The 20,683-nt window shown below is 38.7% G+C and overlaps 1 long non-coding RNA gene across 1 annotated transcript in view; it reads right to left on the bottom strand.

Moving 5' to 3' along the window:
• Nucleotides 1–20,683, bottom strand: part of LOC128656565 (uncharacterized) — a 327,667-nt gene that overhangs the window by 292,697 nt on the left and 14,287 nt on the right. The window lies entirely within an intron of this gene.

Raw genomic sequence — 20,683 nt, 5'->3', positions numbered from 1 at the left:
TTTAGGACCGTTAATAGACCAGTAAACTTGACATTTCAACAATGTATAAAATGTTTCATTATTGCAAGTGAACCATTATTGCAATATACAATCATTTATTTTGCTGCCTTTTGCTGTAAAATACATCTAAAATATGTGCTTGTTTCATTTTCTCTCAGGGAGTTTTGGGTTAATACTTTTAGGCAATTTATGCAAGCTTTTATTCACTTCACCCTCCCCAGTAAGATTCTCAGCAGTCACATGTTTGTAAAAGGTGGATTATCAGTTTTGCATCAACAATCATGATAGGAGAAGCATTCCTTGCAATTGTAGCCAAGTTAAATCAGTGCTAAACCACCTTAAGGGAAGAGATACGGACAGGCTTCCCCAGTCTCTCTCAACTGCACATGTGCAAACAGAGTTCATGCTATATCTGAATATTAGTTTGTGATTGATGAGCAAAGATTATTTTGTTATAGGGGACAGGGAAATTAGTAAAATGAACAAACCTAAAACAATATACTGTACTCAACTGACAAAATGAAGCTGCAGTTTTCAATGCAAAATTATTCTCAGATATGTAGGTTCAAAATCATGTAGTTTACATTAAAGGACCACTAAACACAAATTGTATTTACACAGGAATAAATGTACACAATGTTTTTTTCCCCAAAAAAAGAGGAACCCTTTAGCTGCTGGACCTAGTTCAATTGATGCAAAGTCTGAAAGTTATGGACCCATGCATTTGAAGACAGACCACTTTCACTCAACAACCAATGAGAAGTTAGTATTTTCTAAAATCTTCAGGGTGAAAAAGAAATTACGAGAAAGAGCTTCAGTAAACAACATGCTGGCCACGAGCGTTCTAGAGGAGGATGAGGTTTGTCAGCAAGACCTTATGCCTCTTGATGCTCCCAGAGACCAATGAGAGAAGCTACCGCCTCTCTTCGAACATTCTGCTGACTGAAAGATTGAGATGAAAAGGGCCTCTTGCTGCGGATTTAAATAAATAAAAAAGGTCAACTGCATGGCCAGGGGCAAAATCTGCAGACTATGATTGAAGGTTATAATAAATTTAAGAACCAAAAGGTTTTCAATCATTTTTAAAGGAGGTAATGTTGGTTATTAACATTGACTGTCCCTTTAAACAACAAACCAGCTGCAGGATGCAAAGAGAAGACATGTTTACTCCAAAGTATCCATAATCTTTAACATATTAATTAGAAATTACATTTCCTATAGTATGGACCATATACATACTCCCTATTAATACAGATTAGTTTAAATAGCATTGTGCTTTACTGGAAACCCAGAGGGTATTTGCAAAATAAAAACATTGTCAAACAAATCAAATTGAATGGATTAATTAAATAAACTATATTGGCTTTAGAGTAATTGTACGGACTGAATTATGTGCTTTGTATATATTATACATACAGTTGTATGCAAAAGTTTAGGCACTCCTGACAAATTCCATGATTTTCATTTATAAATAATTGGGTGTTTGGATCAACAATTTCATTTTGATCTATGAAATAACTGAAGGACACAGTAATATTTCAGTAGTGAAATGAGGTTTATTGGATTAACAGAAAATGTGCAATATGCATTGAAACGAAATTAGACAGGTGCATACATTTGGGCACCCTTGTCATTTTGTTGATTTGAACACCTGTAACTACCAAGCACTGATTAATTGGAACACAGAATTGGTTTGGTGAGCTCATTAAGCCTTGAACTTCATAAAAAGGTGCATCCAATAAAGAGAAAAGGTATTTAAGGTGGCCAATTGCAAGTTGTTGTTCTCTTTGACTCTCCTCTGAAGAGTGGCAACATGGGGGCCTCAAAACAACTCTCAAATGACCTGAAAACAAAGATTGTTCAACATTATGGTTTAGGGGAAGGCTACAAAAAGCTAATCGCAGAGATTTAAGCTGTCAGTGTCCACTGTGAGGAACATAGTGAGAAAATGGAAGACCACTGGCACAGTTCTTGTTAAGGCCAGAAGTGGCAGGCCAAGTAAAATATCGGAGAGGCAAAGGATGGTGAGAACGGTCAAAAACAGCTCACAGACCACCTCCAAAGACCTACAACATCATATTGCTGCAGATGGTGTCACTGTGTATCATTCAACAATTTAGCGCATTTTGCACAAGGAGAAGCTGTATGGGAGAGTGATGCGGAAGGAGCCTTTTCTGCACACACGCCACAAACAGAAGAAGGTGCTGTGGACTGATGAAACAAAGAATGAGTTATTTGGTCACAACAAGGGGTGTTATGCATGGCGGAAAAAGAACACAGCGTTCCAAGACAAACACTTGCTACCCACAGTAAAATGTGGTGGATGTTCCATCATGCTGTGGGGCTGTGTGGCCAGTGCTGGTACTGGGAATCTTGTTAAAGTTAAGGGCCGCATGGATTCTATTGAATATCAGATGATTATATATGTATATATATATATATATATATATATATATATATATATATATATATATACACACACATATATATATATATGTATATATATATATATATATATATATATATATATATATATATATATATATATATACACATATATATATATACATACACACATACATATATATATATATATATATACATATATATACACACACACACGCACACGCATTATATATATATATATATATATATATATATATATATATATATACACACAGAAAAAGGAAAAGGAAACAGGTGCACTCTCACTAACTATTCCACAAATGCCAGGGTGCTAGTATATGGTTAATAATACAGCAAAAAAAGAGACGGCACTCTCTGGTCTTAGTATAACAGAAGATTTATTCCAGTGACGTTTCGGGGAATGCTCCCCTTCATCAGACCAGTGTTACAGAAAATGAGTAAAACATTTATACCTTTACAAAAGACCCTCCCCCTGTGTGCAAAACTGACAAAACTGTTGCCTAGGCAACCAGTCCATAGCAACAGTGAACAATAAACAAAGAACAATAACAGAGAAAATATTAACAAAGAGAACATTAACACCAGGTAGTAGACAATGGTATAGTCATAATATACCAATGAGCATGGAACAGATGGCATCAATGTCAAAATATAGTGTCACAGCCAAGCCTACCTAATGCTGCAATATGTTTGTGTATAGCAATAAAAACAGTCGCAAGACATCCCCTGTATAGGGCTGTCCAATGTGGCATATGACATACAACAATGCAGATTTCATAGGTCAATTTTATACAATATAGAACCGTAGTTACAAATACTTACGGGTGTCATTGTGGGGACATTATACATACAGGGAAACACTCATATAAAGACATCGTTAGGCGAAGGCAAGTAGCGTATCTCATCAAAAAGTAGTATCCAAAAAGGCAAGTGTTAACAGAAAGCACTAGCTAAAGTAGCACTGGATCAAACATCTAGTTACCTCGATTTGCAAAGGCCCCAGGGATCAACAGGGAGATTCCCCGATACTGTGTAAGGCAGATGTAGTGCGCATGCGTATCGTGCTAATAGACCCGCCCCCCCCCATTTACTTGGAGAGAGAGTGTATGTGTGCGTGTCCATAGGCTAGAGAGGGCAAGCCCCTATGAAGGACGGACACATTTCTAAAGTGTCGAGAGCAGAGGCTACATGAGAAATGGGCCAGTACAGATACCCTGACGAAGCCTGGTATCAGAAGCTGGGGAAAAAATATAGGGGATTCACATATTCCCAAAGCGAAAAAAGGCAGCGAACATGGCCACTGTGTGGCCATGTTCCAGAAAATGCCTCGCCACCGGCTGATCACTGGCCCCTTTGTCTATAGCTGTACGGATGGCGCATCTGTGATTAGCCATCCGTTTCTTAATATCATCAGTAGTTTTACCAATGTAGATACAATTGTAACCTGTTCTATATTGGTACAACTACTGATGATATTAAGAAATGGATGTCTAATCAGCCAGTGATCAGCCGGTGGCGAGGCATTTTCTGGAACATGGCCACACAGTAGCAGATCTGAGGTTCACTCTAATTGATAACATCCCTACCTCGTGGGGGTGATAGAGGCAAACTGCTTCTGAAAAAAAGAGGCAGAATGGATTTGCAAATTAGACACAATCTACCCTAGAGGCCTAAATATGGGTATTGATTGGCACTGTTTCCTATGAACTCATTGGTCTTTCTGATGGACGCTAACCTCCTTTGAGTTTATGAACTACTTGGTTTGAAACCTTGGCCACTACATAAAACACACCACTTACTTAAGATATTCCTAAAGATTGGTATGTGATTGAACTATGTATCTTGCTTGACACATTTTGAATATTGTACTGTACACACATTGCTACATTAATTGTGTATTCTTTGCCCCCTATGCATAGGTTCCCTGGGACCCCTCTATTGGTGTACCCGTAGTCTTGGGACCCATATAGGATACCCCTCCGCACACATGCGTTCTTTTACCCATCATGGGACTCTGAATATACCCAGGTCCGTTTAAATACATATAGTGGGCATCCCCACTGGTTTTACTTGTCTGATTAGTGGATGGACTATCCGTTTGTATGACATATGGTTGTGGACTACACACTGATAGGATACCTGGTAGTTCCCCTGACCTATAGGATGTTTTGCGGTCACTACTGCTAATTGCTGATGTTGACCTGTTTATTAATAATAGCTGCTGGGCCACTAATACCGGTAATGATTGGTGATCTTTAACATACACCTTGGTCCAGTACCTATTGGTAGTCCAGAAATGTGTTACCGATTATTACCCTACATTATGTTCGCATGGCTGTTATAAGATCCTGAGTTTGGGTTTGCGACACTATTGCACACTCATTGGTATCCCAATTTACACACTACAGCTTCTACGCCACTATAGCTGCATACATTACAGTCTAACTTTATTGTGCTATCGAGTATAGAGTATAGGGCTAAACATTATTGCCCTGGCAGGCACTTATACACACGCTACATCTCAAATACACGTAATAGCCACAACGGTATTTCTTTCCATATTGGTCACATCCCACCATGTAACTTCAATGGCACTCATTATATAGATATCCACGCCTTACTAGACCACTGCAACAAAGCGATACTGTACATATCTATGTCTATATGGGGGCTGGTCTTGTGTAACCAATTGAGTCTTTTTCTAGAAAGTGGTGGGAGGAGTGTCCTGTATTCAGGACACGCTTATGCGCTGCCTTTATTCGCTATGGGAATATGTGAATCCCCTATATTTTTCCCCAGCTTCTGATACCAGACTACGTCAGGGTATCTGCACTGGCCCATTTCTCATGTAGCCTGTGCTCTCAACACTTTAGAAATGTGTCCGTCCTTCATGGGGGCTTGCCCTCTCTAGCCTATGGACACGCACACATACACTCTCTCTCCAAGTACATGGGGGGGGGCGGGTCTATTAGCGGGATACGCATGCACACTACATCTGCCTTTCACAGTATTGGGGAATCTCCCTGTTGATCGCTGGGGCCTTTGCACATCGAGGTAACTAGCTGTTAACAATTGCATTTTTTGGATACTACTTTTTGATGAGATACTCTACTTGCCTTTACCTAACGATGTCTTTATATGAGTGTTTCCCTGTATATATCATGTCCCCACATTGACACCCATAGGTATTTGTAATTACGGTTCTATATTGTATAAAATTGACCTATGAAATCTGCATTGATATATGTCATATGCCACATTGGACAGCCCAATACAGGGGATGTCTTGCGACTATGTTTTTATTGCTATACACAAACATATTGCAGCATTAGGTAGGCTTGGCTGTGACACTATATTTTGACATTGATGCCATCTGTTCCATGTGCATTGGTATATTATGACTATACCATTGTCTACTACCTGGTGACTGTTAATGTTTTCTTTGTTATTGTTCTTTGTTTATTGTTCACTGTTGCTATGGACTGTTTGCCTAGGCAACAGTTTGGTGGTTTTGCACACAGGGGCAGGGTCTTTTTTTAAAGGTATAAATGTTTTACTCATTATCTGTAACACTGGTCTGATGAAGGGGAGCATTCCCCAAAACATCACTGGAATAAATCTTCTGTTATACTAAGACCAGAGAGTGCTGTCTCTTCTTTTGCTGAATATATATATATATATATATATATATATATATATATATTTTTTTTTTTTATTTTATATATATATATATATATATATATATATATATATACACACACATATTATGTTACTTTACATGCTTTGGTGGAAAAAATATGCAATACATATTTTGCTTTACATGTATTCCAAAGTTCTATGTGTGCAAAATATATTACAAAACGATGGCTTCTAGATGATATTACGAGACTGCTGTTCAGTTGAAGTTTTCAGAAAATGATCCTAGCTTCATATCTCTTCCATTTTAACAATACCCTGTATTGCCTTAAGCAGTAAACATAAAATACATGAATTCTCCACAGCCTGAAAATCCCAGCCATCTGACGTAGAGGGATTTATAGGTTTAGTGGAAATTGCTTTCACCACTGTCCAGATTAAATACTCTGTGGCATTTTCTTCCTGTGTGCGTATACATCCTTCTAACAATGAGATGACCCACCAGTGTCTTTACGAAGAAAGAAAATTTGCTATTTTTGGTAAATACATTCCTAGGTTTCACGCTGACTACAAATAAGATGGATATTTGCATCCTGATGCTTTTCTGGGGACATATGATGCTTGCAGAGACCAGGGTACAGACACAGGTGAAAGATATACCTGATATATACAAACCTGGCAGGTGAGTCTATAGAATGCTTTCATGCTATGCTCAACGGAAAGTATTATGTATGTATTATAAAAGGAAAAGGGATTCAATTATTTAACACTATCAGAAAAAGTCTATTGAAACAATAGGAAATTTACTCTTAAGAGCAAAATAGATACATACAATGTTCCTGATGCTCCATGGGAAAATGTTTTTGATTATATGTTTAAATATACTGATTTCTTATACCTGCTTTGGTTTTTTTATTAATAGATTATACTGTTATTTAGAATTATTTAAACTGATGAGTATGTCATTTGTATATTGCATTTATACAGGTTGGATTTAATCAAGAGGCCTGCAAAAAAACACAGCCACTAGCAGTTTCACAACCCCCATATAAAATGCCTATTTTTAAGGAATGTTTTAAAACTATAAATATTTTGTTGTCAAAAGTTTAGTTGCTTCAAACTGTACAGAAATGTTCATTTGCTAGAATTCCATATTAACTGGGTATAGATATGAAAAACCACCAGTATCTCTCATAGTAACACACAATGTATGTTTTGTTTGATTTAATTAGACCATTTACTTTCCCTTTTGTGTAAAGATGCCAGCAGAAACAGCAAAAATGGATTATAAAAAAAAATACAAATTTGAACAGGTAAATTGGGCACAAGATAGTAATTATTTTCTAAGATGCATCATCATAATCTCTGGGGTATTACATTTAAATCAGTTAGTTTTTCTTTTCTGTCATATACATTTTATAATCCTTAGGGAAATTTAGAAGGAAAAAACAATCATATTGACAAATTTGTCTTCTAAATACAGCCACACAGCTAGAAGAAAATATGTAAATGACGCAATGTTCTAGTTTTGGCTTTAGTAATTATAAAAATATCCCCATCATAGGGCCAGATTACAAGTGGCGCACGCATGGGTCGTGATAAGCAATATGGCTGGACCACGCTAACATTAGCACACAATTTGATATTACAAGTCCATGATAAATCCCATTTAGCAGAGAAGGGCTAGCGGCTGACATCACTCTTACGAAACCTATACTTTCAATGGATCTCGCGACCACCCTAAATAGCGCTGGTATTGCAAGTTGAAAGTTTTAGCTTGCCCTCAAGTATTTAGCGTGACTTGAGACCTGAAGTAAAGTGTAATGCTTAAAAAACAAAAATGAAAAACACATCAAAAACATTTTATTACAGTCATATACAGTACATACTTTAATACAAAAATATAATATATAATAACACTTTCTATCATACCAAATATTATATCAACAATTGTTTCATGGATGGAGGGTTGCACAATACTTTAGGGGATATTAACCCCTTAATGACCACAGCACTTTTCCATTTTCTGTCCGTTTGGGACCAAGGCTATTTTCACATTTTTGCGGTGTTTGTGTTTAGCTGTAATTTTCCCCTTACTCATTTACTGTACCCACACATATTCTATACCGTTTTTCTCGCCATTAAATGGACTTTCAAAAGATACCATTATTTTCAGCATATCTTATAATTTACTGTAAAAAAAATTATAAAATATGTGGAAAAAATGGAAAAAAACACACTTTTTCTAACTTTGACCCCCAAAATATGTTACACATCTACAACCACCAAAAAAAACATATGCTAAATAGTTTATAAATTTTGTCCTGAGTTTACAAAATACCCAATGTTTACACGTTCTTCGCTTTTTTTGCAAGTTATAGGGCAATAAACACAAGTAGCACTTTACTATTTCCAAACCACTTTTTTTCAAAATTAGCGCTAGTTACATTGGAACACTAATATCTTTCAGGAATCCCTGAATATCCCTTGACATGTATATATTTTTTTTAGAAGACAACCCAAAGTATTGATCTAGGCCCATTTTGGTATATTTCATGCCACCATTTCACCACCAAATGCGATCAAGTAAAAAAAATTGTTCACTTTTTCACAAACTTTAGGTTTCTCACTGAAATTATTTACAAACAACTTATGCAATTATGGCATAAATGGTTGTAAATCCTTCTCTGGGATCCCCTTTGTTCATAAATAGCAGACATATATGGCTTTGGCTTTGCTTTTTGGTAATTAGAAGGCTGCTAAATGCCACTGCGCACCACACGTATATTATGCCCAGCAGTGAAGGGGTTAATTAGGGAGCATGTAGGGAGCTTCTAGGGTTATTGATCTAGGCCCATTTTGGTATATTTCATGCCACCATTTCACCGCCAAATGTGATCAAATAAAAAAAAAAAAACGCTAAATTTTTTCACAATTTTAGGTTTCTCACTGAAATTATTTACAAACAGCTTGTGCAATTATGGCACAATGGTTGTAAATGCTTCTCTGTGATCCCCTTTGTTCAGAAATAGCAGACATATATGACTTTGGCGTTGCTTTTTGTTAATTAGAAGGCCGCTAAATGCTGCTGTGCATCACACGTGTATTAAGGCTAGCAGTTAAGGGGTTAATTAGGTAGTTTGTAGGGAGCTTGCAGGGTTAATTTTAGCTTTAGTGTAGAGATCAGCCTCCCACCTGACACATCAGACCCCCTGATCCCTCCCAAACTGCTCCCTTCCCTCCCCCACCGCACTATTGTCCCCTCCATCTTAAGTACTGGCAGAAAGTCTGCCAGTACTAAAATAAAAGCTTTTTTTTAAAAAAATAATATTTTTTAGCATATTTATATATGCTACTGTGTAGGATCCAGCCCAAAACCGCTCTCTAACCCTCCCCCTCTGCCTTATCGGGGGCCATCTTGGGTACTGGCAGCTGTCTGCCAGTACCCAGTTTGCAAACAAATAAAATGTTTTTTATTTATTTTTTGTGTGCTTTTTCTGTAGTGTAGCTCCCCCCCCCCACCACAGACCAACCCCCACCCCCTGACTGATGTATTTTTATACAATTATATCCCCCACTTTTAATATATATTTTTCTGTAGTGTAGCAGTTCCCACCCGCTCCCTCCCCATGCACGCGCCCGCCCCCGCCCTCCCGTGCACGCCCCCGGCCATCCCTGCCCACGATCCCGCCCCCCTCCACATCATCAGGGCCATCAATGGCCGCCACCCGCCTCCCACACCGGCTCCCACCCACCAACGGATATAGCCACCGATGTCCGGTGCAGAGAGGGCCACAGAGTGGCTCTCTCTGCACCGGATGGCTAAAAAAGGTTATTGCAGGATGCCTCGATATCGAGGCATCACTGCAATAACCGGAAAGTAGCTGTAAGCGAGCAGGATCGCTTCCAGCTGCTTTCCAGACCGAGGACGTGCAGGGTATGTCCTTGGTCGTTAATCAACTTTTTTTTTAGGACGTCCCCTGCACGTCCTCGGTCGTTAAGGGGTTAATGAAGCTGCATAATTAAGCTTTAGACAGCTTTGGGGCAGTCTAACATGAGCAAACCTACAATCGATAGTTAAAAACATCAATCGTCAAACCACTACTTCCTAACCTATACACCACCTCTGAGCTTGCAATCACCCCGGACAAGTCTGACCGAGGCAATTGTCATCCACGCATGAGCAGGCGGCAGAATTGCACAAGCAGTGGCTTGTCAAACACTAAATGCGGATTGCTGGCCTCCATATCAGGCGGACAGGTTTTGCACGTTAGATTTAAAATTATACACTTGACCTAACCTGATCTGAAATTTTGATAGAAGGGTAGCCACACTAAATAAATGCCTAATATATCTAAATATGTCTAATAAATGACTGATCATAGCTGATCTAACAAATATCAGTTAAACTTTAGTATAACTCGTCGTGCAATTGTTTGTTATGAGGGGCTGGCACTTCATTTGAATACTTAAAGGCCCCACAATTTGATTATTAATACCACCTTTTGCATATTATATATAACTTAATAAACATGTGATCTTACCTGATGTAATAAAGGTCTATTACCCTGAATGATTTTTTTGGTCTGAAATTTGTATTCTGGGGGCTAGCCTCCCTCCTATTTAATACCCAATATCTCTGTATTTATGTTACATCTAACAAAACAACTGACTGATCATACTTTTGTTAAGGGGGGGACGATGATGGGTTAGCCCCCCACCAAATAATTGTTAATATCTACTGTTGCTTGTTCTAATCCGATTTAACAAAGATCTATTAGCCTGAAAGATTTTTTTTTCACTTTTTAATTGGAAGGGTAGTCCCCCAATTTTATACCCAATATCTCTGTAATTATATTTTGTTAAACAAAACAATAGACTGATCATACCTGATCTAAAAATTATTTATCAAATTATATAATTTTTTGCCCATTCTCTTTTGTGTTTAGTAAATATGACAATTGTAAGAAAATAATTAATTATAGCCTAGATCAGGGCTTCCTTAAACTTTTTCCACTTCTGACCCCTTTTCCTGCAAGATATTTTTACGTGACCCCGGGTATATAAAATTGGTATACAAATCAAACATTTACTGATAATAAATCATGCTCATACTCCCCACTTCCATGCTCACTGCCCTGCCCTTCCATACTCCCCCCCCTTCAATGCTCACTCCCCTGCCCCTTACATACTCCCCCTTCATACTCCCCCCTTACATGCTCATATTCCCCCCTTACATGCTCACTGCCCTGCACCTTCCTACTCCCACTTCATATTCATACACCCTTCCATAATCATACTTCCCCTTCCATGCTCATACTCCCCCCTTCCATGCTCACTGTCCCTTTCATGCTCACTCCCCTGCACCTTCCATACTCCCTCTTCATATTCATACCCCTTTCCATGCTCACTGCCCTGCTCCTTCCATACTCCCCCTTCATATTCATACCCCCTTCCATGCTCATACCCTCCCTTCCATACTCATACCCTCCCTTCCATACTCATACCCTCCCTTCCATACTCATACCCTCCCTTCCATACTCATACCCTCCCTTCCATACTCATACCCTCCCTTCCATACTCATACCCTCCCTTCCATACTCATACCCTCCCTTCCCCATGAGTTACTAATTGACTTATCTGTGCTTGTATAGGATATTCATAAAATCTGGTTTGTTTCCTGTATGCAAGGAAAGAAAAACTGAATAGCCCTGGTCTGGGAGATTTTGATTACATATTAAGGTCTTTGTCTTCACAGGATCTCTTGAAACCAAAGATTGGGAAACAAAAATGGTAGAAGGCTTGATGAAGTAGCTCTGATAACACCTGAAAGCAATTACCTAGGGACCAGGTTAATATGTGAGCCATGGTGACAGGGAAAAAAAAAAAAAAAAAACTTCATGGGAGTTTGACACTGATTTCTAAGAGTAGCTACCAGTACTCTTGCTTACAACTCCTACAAAGATAGGCCTCCTACCATACCTGCTGGGCAAGGGCCTTCTCTGCAGGGCTCCCTCTACTCTCCTGACATATGATCACTTCCTCCCAGCGCTGCCTCGGAGGAGGGAAGAGGGAGTGCTGGGAGGAAGCAGGCAGCCGGCCAACACTTGGAGTGTGTGCCCAGTGTGATGGCAAAGGTCACACACACCTAAGACCGGCCTTAAGATCGCGGGATGAAATATGGAATCAGGAGGCCCCTTCTTTTTCGTGACCCCCACATTAGGGTTATGCCCCCATATGGGGTCGCGACCCACAGTTTTAGAAAGGCTGTCCTAGATAACAAATCAATACTGATGGTTCAGCCTTGTGCAGTTAGTATTAATAGTATAATTCTTTGTTTAATTTAGCGGTTACATATGCTCTGGGAGGGCTTATTTGTTGAATACAAAAGGTGATTGTTGTTAAATGGCGATTTCATGTCTTATGTTCTCATAGGGGACTTCCTTATTTCCGTAGATGGGGTTCATTCTGCATCTGCGTTTTAAGGGATAGGTAGGATTCCTGTGACTTAAGTTATGCTCTATCTGAATAATGGAAAAAAGTTCCTGTGAGCTCAGATAACTTCTTGGGATAGCATATTGAGTATTATATATTAATTATTTTTGTGTTGGCTCCTGGATTACAGAATATATGTTTAAAACAAATCTAAACTCATTTCGCAGTGCAATAGTATGCTGCTTGGAAGCAGTACCATTGCACTGCAAATGCATTTGGATTTATTTTAAAACATATATGTTAAACTTAATAAAATAACCCTGAAATTCTTCAGGAAAGAGTTTATTTACATTGTTTCTGGACTGAGAGTTTTTTTATTACATTTGACACTGCAAAAATTAGCAGAGATCAGGAGTATCCAAGCACTCGTGAATCATGGTGAGCCAGCTGGGAAGCTCCTAATTCTCCCAGACTGTTCCATTTGCACTTTGAGATAAGTGCTCTCTTTTTGTGAGTACAGGTGGCCAGTAGGTGGAGCTGTCCACTTGTGTTGCAGCAAAGCCAAGCAAGCTGAAATTAATCAGTTTAACTAGACCTGAGCTACTGAGCAGATTTCAAAGGAACAAGATCTTCCTGTCTATAAATCAGTCCAGATTGGAATGCATAGAAAGAACTGTTTGCAGAAAAATGCAAGTGAAGTCTGTGTTGTGTGATTATTTTATTAGGTTTATAATGCTGTTTAGAAAATGTTTTTGTTCATTTAACTTAGTTTAATTATATATTTTGTGTTGTGTGATTTTTTTATTAGGTTTATAATGCTGTTTAGCATTTAAAGTCTTCATTTCAAAGCTTTAAAAATAATGTATTAGGTGTTATTATGACAATTTTGAGAGGGGCCTGGAACCTAACTCCCTCACTTCCCATTGACTTACATTATAAACTGGGTTTCAATTTACAACGGTTTCGATTTACAACCATTCCTTCTGGAACCTAACCCCGGTGTAAACTGAGGGCTACCTGTATTGGTCTATTGGGATGGCTGTTTGAAAGGGGACACAGTCTAATTGATACTGTGCCATTGGAATGCCTTCGTTTATGTTTTATTGCAGTACTGTGTAGGTTTTTCATTGCTAAAGAAGAGCTGACCTGGGAACATTAGTAGAGGGACAAGACTCAGGGTGCTAGTCAATGTAGTTAAATGCAGTCTCCATAAATGAAAGCACTCTCTGGATTTGGTAGAAAAGTAAAGCTTAGCATGATAGCCCATGTTCTGATATCTCTTTTGGACTAAACTTGAGACCATTTACTAAAGATTTTTTTCCCCCAGAGACCTCATATCTTTGACCCCTTATAACTTATTTTGTGCAATATTTTATTTTTATTTATTAATAATTAGATGGTGTTATTTCCCTTGTTCATAGGAGAATTGCCTGGTATTTCTGGGCTGGGCAGCTGACCTGGTTAGGAGGGATCAGACTGATATACTTCAGGAAAATGTTGCTCTGTGAAAAGCACAATTGGGCAAAAAAAAAGCTGCTCTCTGGTGGTAACTGGGCCATAGAACAAGCCACTGAGCTGCTGTACGTTCCTTGCAGACTGTTTTTCTTTCTGTTTGTATTTGTTATTAGGAGTGTAACTGTACTTTGTAATGTATTTTTTGTGTGTTTTGTGACAGTTTTTTGTGACCGTTTTTTGTTTTGGGAAACCGTTAAAGCGACAGTCTACTCCAGAATTTGTATTGTTTAAAAAAGGTAAGATAATCCCTTTATTACCCATTCCCTAGTTTTGCATAACCAACACTGTTATATTAATATTCTTTTTACCTCTGTTATTACCTTGTATCTAAGCCTCTGCTGACTGCCCTCTCATGAGTAACTCCACGGGCCTGAGCACAATGTTATCTATTAGGCACACATGAACTAATGCCCTCCAGCTGTGAAAAACTGGCAAATGCATCAAGATAAGAGGCAGCCTTCAACGGCTTATAAATTAGCATATGAGCCTACCTAGGTTTAGCTTTCAATTAAGAATACCAAGAGAAAAAAGTAAACTTGATGATAACAGTAAATTGGAAAGTTGTTTAAAATTACATGCCCTATCTGAATCATGAAAGTTTAATTTTGACTAGACTGTCCCTTTAAACAGAGCTCTGAGGACATGGTAATCATTCTAGTGTATATTGCGTTTACTTGCAACTTGTAATTCGAGCGATAAACCCAACACTCACACGCACTTTTAGTGCTCCACAAATAATCTGGCCCATAATTTGTAAAACCTTTGTTTCAAACATCAATCTAGACTTTCCATGTGTTCCACATCTCATGTGTTGTTTTTTGTAACTGACCACTGTATGATTAGCATTAGCCTTGCAAACAACTTATTGCAGCTTTATGGGTTCCAGGGAAAATTAAGTTAAATAATCATTTAGCTTCTGTTAAATATAACATTTTTGGAGTGAGGTTGTATACTTAAACTAATGGATTGATAGTACTTATGTTTAATTGATTTTTTTTGTTTTAATTTAGTTTACTGTGATTTAGTTTTACTTTTGTCATCTGTGTTTATTAAATAAAATAAGGGGGCCAGCAGGCCCAGACTGGCAATAGGGCTCCTCTGCCTTTAAATGCCCAGGCCTATTTTTTGGTCCTAGTCCAGTACAGTTTAAGTTAATTCTGGTGAGGTATGTGAAGTAGGGGGTTCATTACAAGGGGTAACTGAGTTATGGTCAATTGCATTGTGTAGGGTGGTACATTATGGTGGTGGGGTTTAGGCAATTGCAGGATAATTGCCGTTTGGAAGGTGTGAAACAGTAGTAGGGTTGGTTGCATACAAACCTTTTAGAAACTATTATGTCTTTTTGAGAAAATAATGTTTTAGGTCTGGTGAATTACTTTTTGGTTATAATATTTGTACGCTACTGTCATGATACAATCATGTGGAGTAGTTGATACCTGGATTGGCTACCCAGCAGAGGTGGTATTGTGGTCTCAGCCTGGGAAGGGTTAATGTGAATTGCTTGTTCTTTGTGTGAAATCTGTAGATAAGACCCCCCTCCTTAGCCTGTCACAGGTTTAAAGTGAAATGTTCTTTGTGTAAAGTGTGTGTAGCAATGTAGGAATGTGAAAGTTTCAAACCCTCCTCTTGGAGACTGATACTGTGAGCTATGGCTAGTTGTGCATTGGCTAACCCCGTCGTAAATTATAACAAGGGCGGTGTCTTTGACAAGACAAAGAGAATTTGAGTTTTAAACTTAATGTAACAGAAAGGCTGTGTTAGAATTGCCCTAGGACCCAAGCAGCTAACACCATCAAAAGCAGTTCTCCATATATCTAAAGGAACTTGGTAATAAGTTGGATATTGTGCTTCTATTATTTTTATGTCCAATTTTCTTTTTAAAGAATTGTAACTTTGCAACTGTATGTTATTTTGAATTTTTTTATAATTTCGCAATGTGTAACCTTTATTGATATTTTTGTTATTAAACACAAAGAAAATCTCATTCTGTCTTTGGGCTTTAATATCTGAATTCACACTCTGTTGAGAGAAGGTTAAAGGCACGTTATATAATTGTTAAATTGTGTGAGTTTTTGGGGTTTCCAAAATGCCCCTTTTAATTTCAGAGTTTTGGTGGTGGCAGAAATTGTTAATCAGAGCAGTGTGGACAGGATTTGGGGGTTAATGTGGTGTCCCTTTTAAGGTCCTTTTGTAGAGTTACAAGGTTAAGGGAACCAGAGCTGTGTGCTATTAACCCCTTCATGTCCAAACCTCTCTATTGTGATGAAGGTTTGATTCATCACAGCTACAATTCATTTTATCATTTTATCATCAAAGTAGATAATCAGTAAAAGACTGACATTGTAGTACACTTGTATAGCACTAACATTCCTCTTGGACTATTTAAATAAAGAGCAATTGTGTAATAACGATCAACGGAGATATAGGAAATTAAAATATAACCTTTAATAGGATGTTTTAAAATACAGTAAATGTTCAACTCGCACACATACAACTTAAAAACACAGAGGAGTAAATCAGGTTATATACGTTAGGACACTTATGAAAAGGTGGTGGCACAGTTTTGACTTGTATACCAATCTCGACCTAGGATGTCGGTGTTAATCCATAGTCGGCTTTATTAGAGTATATTAGTATTCAATGGCAAGAACATCAAAATTTTAAATAATGTTGGTGTGTAATAAAGTATGGATTTTGATGTATATCAATCTCCTAGGTCGAGATTGATATACAAGTCAAAACTGTGCCGCCACCTTTTCATAAGTGTCCTAACGTATATAACCTGATTTGCTCCTCTGTGTTTTTAAGTTGTATGTGTGCGAGTTGAACATTTATTTTAAAACATTTTATTAAAGGTTATATTTTAATTTCCTATATCTCCGTTGATAGTTATTACACAATTGCTCTTTATTTAAATAGCCCAAGAGGAATGTGAGTGCTATACAAGTGTACTACAATGTCAGTCTTGTACTGACTATCTTCTTTGGTGTAAAATTGTACACAGCACCCCTGCCAGCCACGAGATCTTATCTATAGTTTCAAACATTGATAAGCAGAACAAAGCCACTAGTTAAAGGCATTCCTCACTTATATTTTTAGTAGTGCCATTAGTACCCCCTTCTGTTTCATAATTAATTTTATCATGCCTACAATAGGTTATTTTTAAAAAGAACAGAGATTTAACCATTTGAGTGCATAGAGTACATTATGTATACTAGCACAACCACAAACTCGTGCATAGATATTCGCACACTTTCTATTTCATACACACACTCTTGTACATGCTCACACTCACAGACACACAAACACACACAAAGAAACAAAGGCTCCCACACACACACATTCAATCTCACACACAAATACTCACTCTTTCACACTGACAAACACAAAGACACTTACACACAGTCACATTCTCACACCAAGACACACACAAGAAATAACTGTAGGCATGTGTAGGCTGCAAATGCACAATGTCACCTTTCTGGCTGTGTCCGTTATCCACCAAACCCGGAAAACTGCATGCCCAAACCTAACTCAGCATCAGACACACACACAAATGGAAACCCAAACTGTCCGGGTCATTCTTGGACAGGTGGCAACCCTGTTGGTCAGTCCTGTGTGCATCAGCCAACGCATAGCGCTGCTGTATGTATATCACAGTGTTTAGTCAGCCCTGTGCATGTGTATCAGTCAGTGTATAGCACTGCTGTATGTATATCACAGTGTTTAGTCAGTCCTGTGTGTGTATCAGCCACTGTATAGAGCTGCTGTATATCACAGTGTTTAGTCAGCCCTGTGTGTGTATCAACCAGTGTATAGCGCTGCTGTATGTATATCAGGGTTTAGTCAGCCTTGTGTGTGTATCAGTCACTGTATAGCGCTGCTGTATATCACACTGTTTAGTCAGCCCTGTGTGTGTATCAACCAGTGTATAGCGCTGCTGTATGTATATAAGGGTTTAGTCAGCCCTATGTGTGTAACAGCCACTGTATAGTGCTGCTGTATATCACAGTGTTTAATCAGCCCTGTGTGTGTATCAACCAGTGTATAGCGCTGCTGTATGTATATCACAGTGTTTAGTCAGCTCTGTGTGTATCAACCAGTGTATAGCGCTACTGTATGTATATCACAGTGTTTAGTCAGCCCTGTGTGTATCTACCAGTGTATAGCACTGTTGTATGTACAGTTGCAAGAAAAAGTATGTGAACCCTTTGGAATGATATGGATTTCTGCACAAATTGGTCTAAAAATGTGATCTGATCATCATCTAAGTCACAACAATAGACAATCACAGTCTGCTTAAACTAATAACACACAAAGAATGAAATGTTGCCATGTTTTTATTGAACACACCATGTAAACATTCACAGTGCAGGTGGAAAAAGTATGTGAACCCTTGGATTTAATAACTGGTTGAACCTCCTTTGGCAGCAATAACTTCAACCAAACATTTCCTGTAGTTGCAGATCAGACATGCACAACGGTCAGGAATAATTCTTGACCATTCCTCTTTACAGAACTGTTTCAGTTCAGCAATATTCTTGGGATGTCTGGTGTGAATCGCTTTGAGGTCATGCCACAGCATCTCAATCGGGTTGAGATCAGGACTCTGACTGGGCCACTTCAGAAGGCGTATTTTCTTCATTTTAAGCCATTCTGTTGTTGATTTACTTCTATGCTTTGGGTCAATGTCCTGTTGCAACACCCATCTTCTGTTGAGCTTCAGCTGGTAGACAGATGGACTTAAGTTCTCCTGCAAAATGTCTTGATAAACTTGGGAATTCATTTTTCCTTCGATGATAGCAATCCGTCCAGGCCCTGAAGCAGCAAAGCAGCCCCAAACCATGATGCCCCCACCACCATACTTCACAGTTGGGATGAGGTTTTGATGTTGGTGTGCTGTGCCTCTTTTTCGCCACACATAGTGTTGTGTGTTTCTTCCAAACAACTCAACTTTGGTTTCATCTGTCCACAGAATATTTTGCCAGTACTGCTGTGGAACATCCAGGTGCTCTTGTGCAAACTGTAAACGTGCAGCAATGTTTTGTTTGGACAGCAGTGGCTTCCTCTGTGGTATCCTCCCATGAAATCCATTCTTGATTAGTGTTTTACGTATTGTAGATTTGCTAACAGGGATGTTAGCATTTGCCAGTGACTTTTGTAAGTCTTTAGCTGACACTCTAGGATTCTTCTTCACCTCATTGAGCAGTCTGCACTGTGCTCTTGCAGTCATCTTTACAGGACGGCCACTTCTAGGGAGAGTAGCAGCAGTGCTGAACTTTCTCCATTTATAGACAATTTGTCTTACCGTGGACTGATGAACAGCAAGACTTTTGGAGATACTTTTATAACCCTTTCCAGCTTTATACAAGTCAACAATTCTGAATCGTAGGTCTTCTGAGAGCTCTTTTGTGCGAGGCATCATTCACATCAGGCAATGCTTCTTGTGAAAAGCAAACCCAGAACTGGTGTGTGTTTTTTATAGGGCAGGGCAGCTGTAACCAACACCTCCAATCTCATCTCATTGATTGGACTCCAGTTGGCCGACATCTCACTCCAATTAGCTCTTGGAGATGTCATTAGTCTAGGGGTTCACATACTTTTTCCACCTGCACTGTGAATGCTTACATGGTGTGTTCAATAAAAACATGGCAACATTTCATTCTTTGTGTGTTATTAGTTTAAGCAGACTGTGATTGTCTATTGTTGTGACTTAGATGATGATCAGATCACATTTTATGACCAATTTGTGCAGAAATCCATTTCATTCCAAAGGGTTCACATAATTTTTCTTACATCTGTATATCACAGTGTTTAGTAAGTCCTGTGTGTATCAGCCAGTGTATTGCACTGCTGTGTGTATATCAGTGTTTAGTAAGTCCTGTGTGTATCAGCCAGTGTATAGCGCTGCTGTATGTATAACAGTGTTTAGTAAGTCCTGTGTGTATCAGCCAGTGTATAGCGCTGCTGTAGGTATATCACAGTGTTTAGTCAGTCCTGTGTGCATCAGCCACTGTATAGCACTGCTGTATGTATATTAGTGTTTAGTCAGCCCTGTGTGTGTATCAGCCAGTGTATAGCGCTGCTATATGTATATCACAGTGTTTAGTAAGTCCTGTGTGTATCAGCCAGTGTATAGTGCTGCTGTATGTATATCACAGTGTTTAGTCAGCCCTGTGTGTATCAGCCAGTGTATAGCACTGCTGTATGTATATCACAGTGTATAGTAAGTCCTGTGTGTATCAGTCAGTGTATATTGCTGCTGTATGTACTGTATATCACAGTGTTTAGTCAGCCCTGTGTGTATCAGCCAGTGTATAGCACTGCTGTATGTATATCAGTGTTTAGTCAGTCCTGTGTGTATCAGCCAGTGTATAGCGCTGCTGTGTGTATATCACAGTGTTTAGTCAGTCCTGTGTGTATCAGCCAGTGTATAGCGCTGCTGTGTGTATATCACAGTGTTTAGTCAGCCCTGTGTGTATCAGCCAGTGTATAGCGCTGCTGTGTGTATATCACAGTGTTTAGTCAGTCCTGTGTGTGTGTGTATCAGCCAGTGTATAGCGCTGCTGTATGTATATCACTGTGTTTAGTCAGCCCTGTGTGTATCAGCCACTGTATAGCTCTGCTGTATGTATATCACAGTGTTTAGTCAGTCCTGTGTGTATCAGCC

Source organism: Bombina bombina, chromosome 4, assembly GCF_027579735.1.
Source record: "Bombina bombina isolate aBomBom1 chromosome 4, aBomBom1.pri, whole genome shotgun sequence".
Lineage (NCBI taxonomy): Eukaryota > Metazoa > Chordata > Amphibia > Anura > Bombinatoridae > Bombina > Bombina bombina.
The sequence above is the reverse complement of the archived record's forward strand: the minus strand, read 5'-3'. Positions and strand labels throughout refer to the sequence as shown.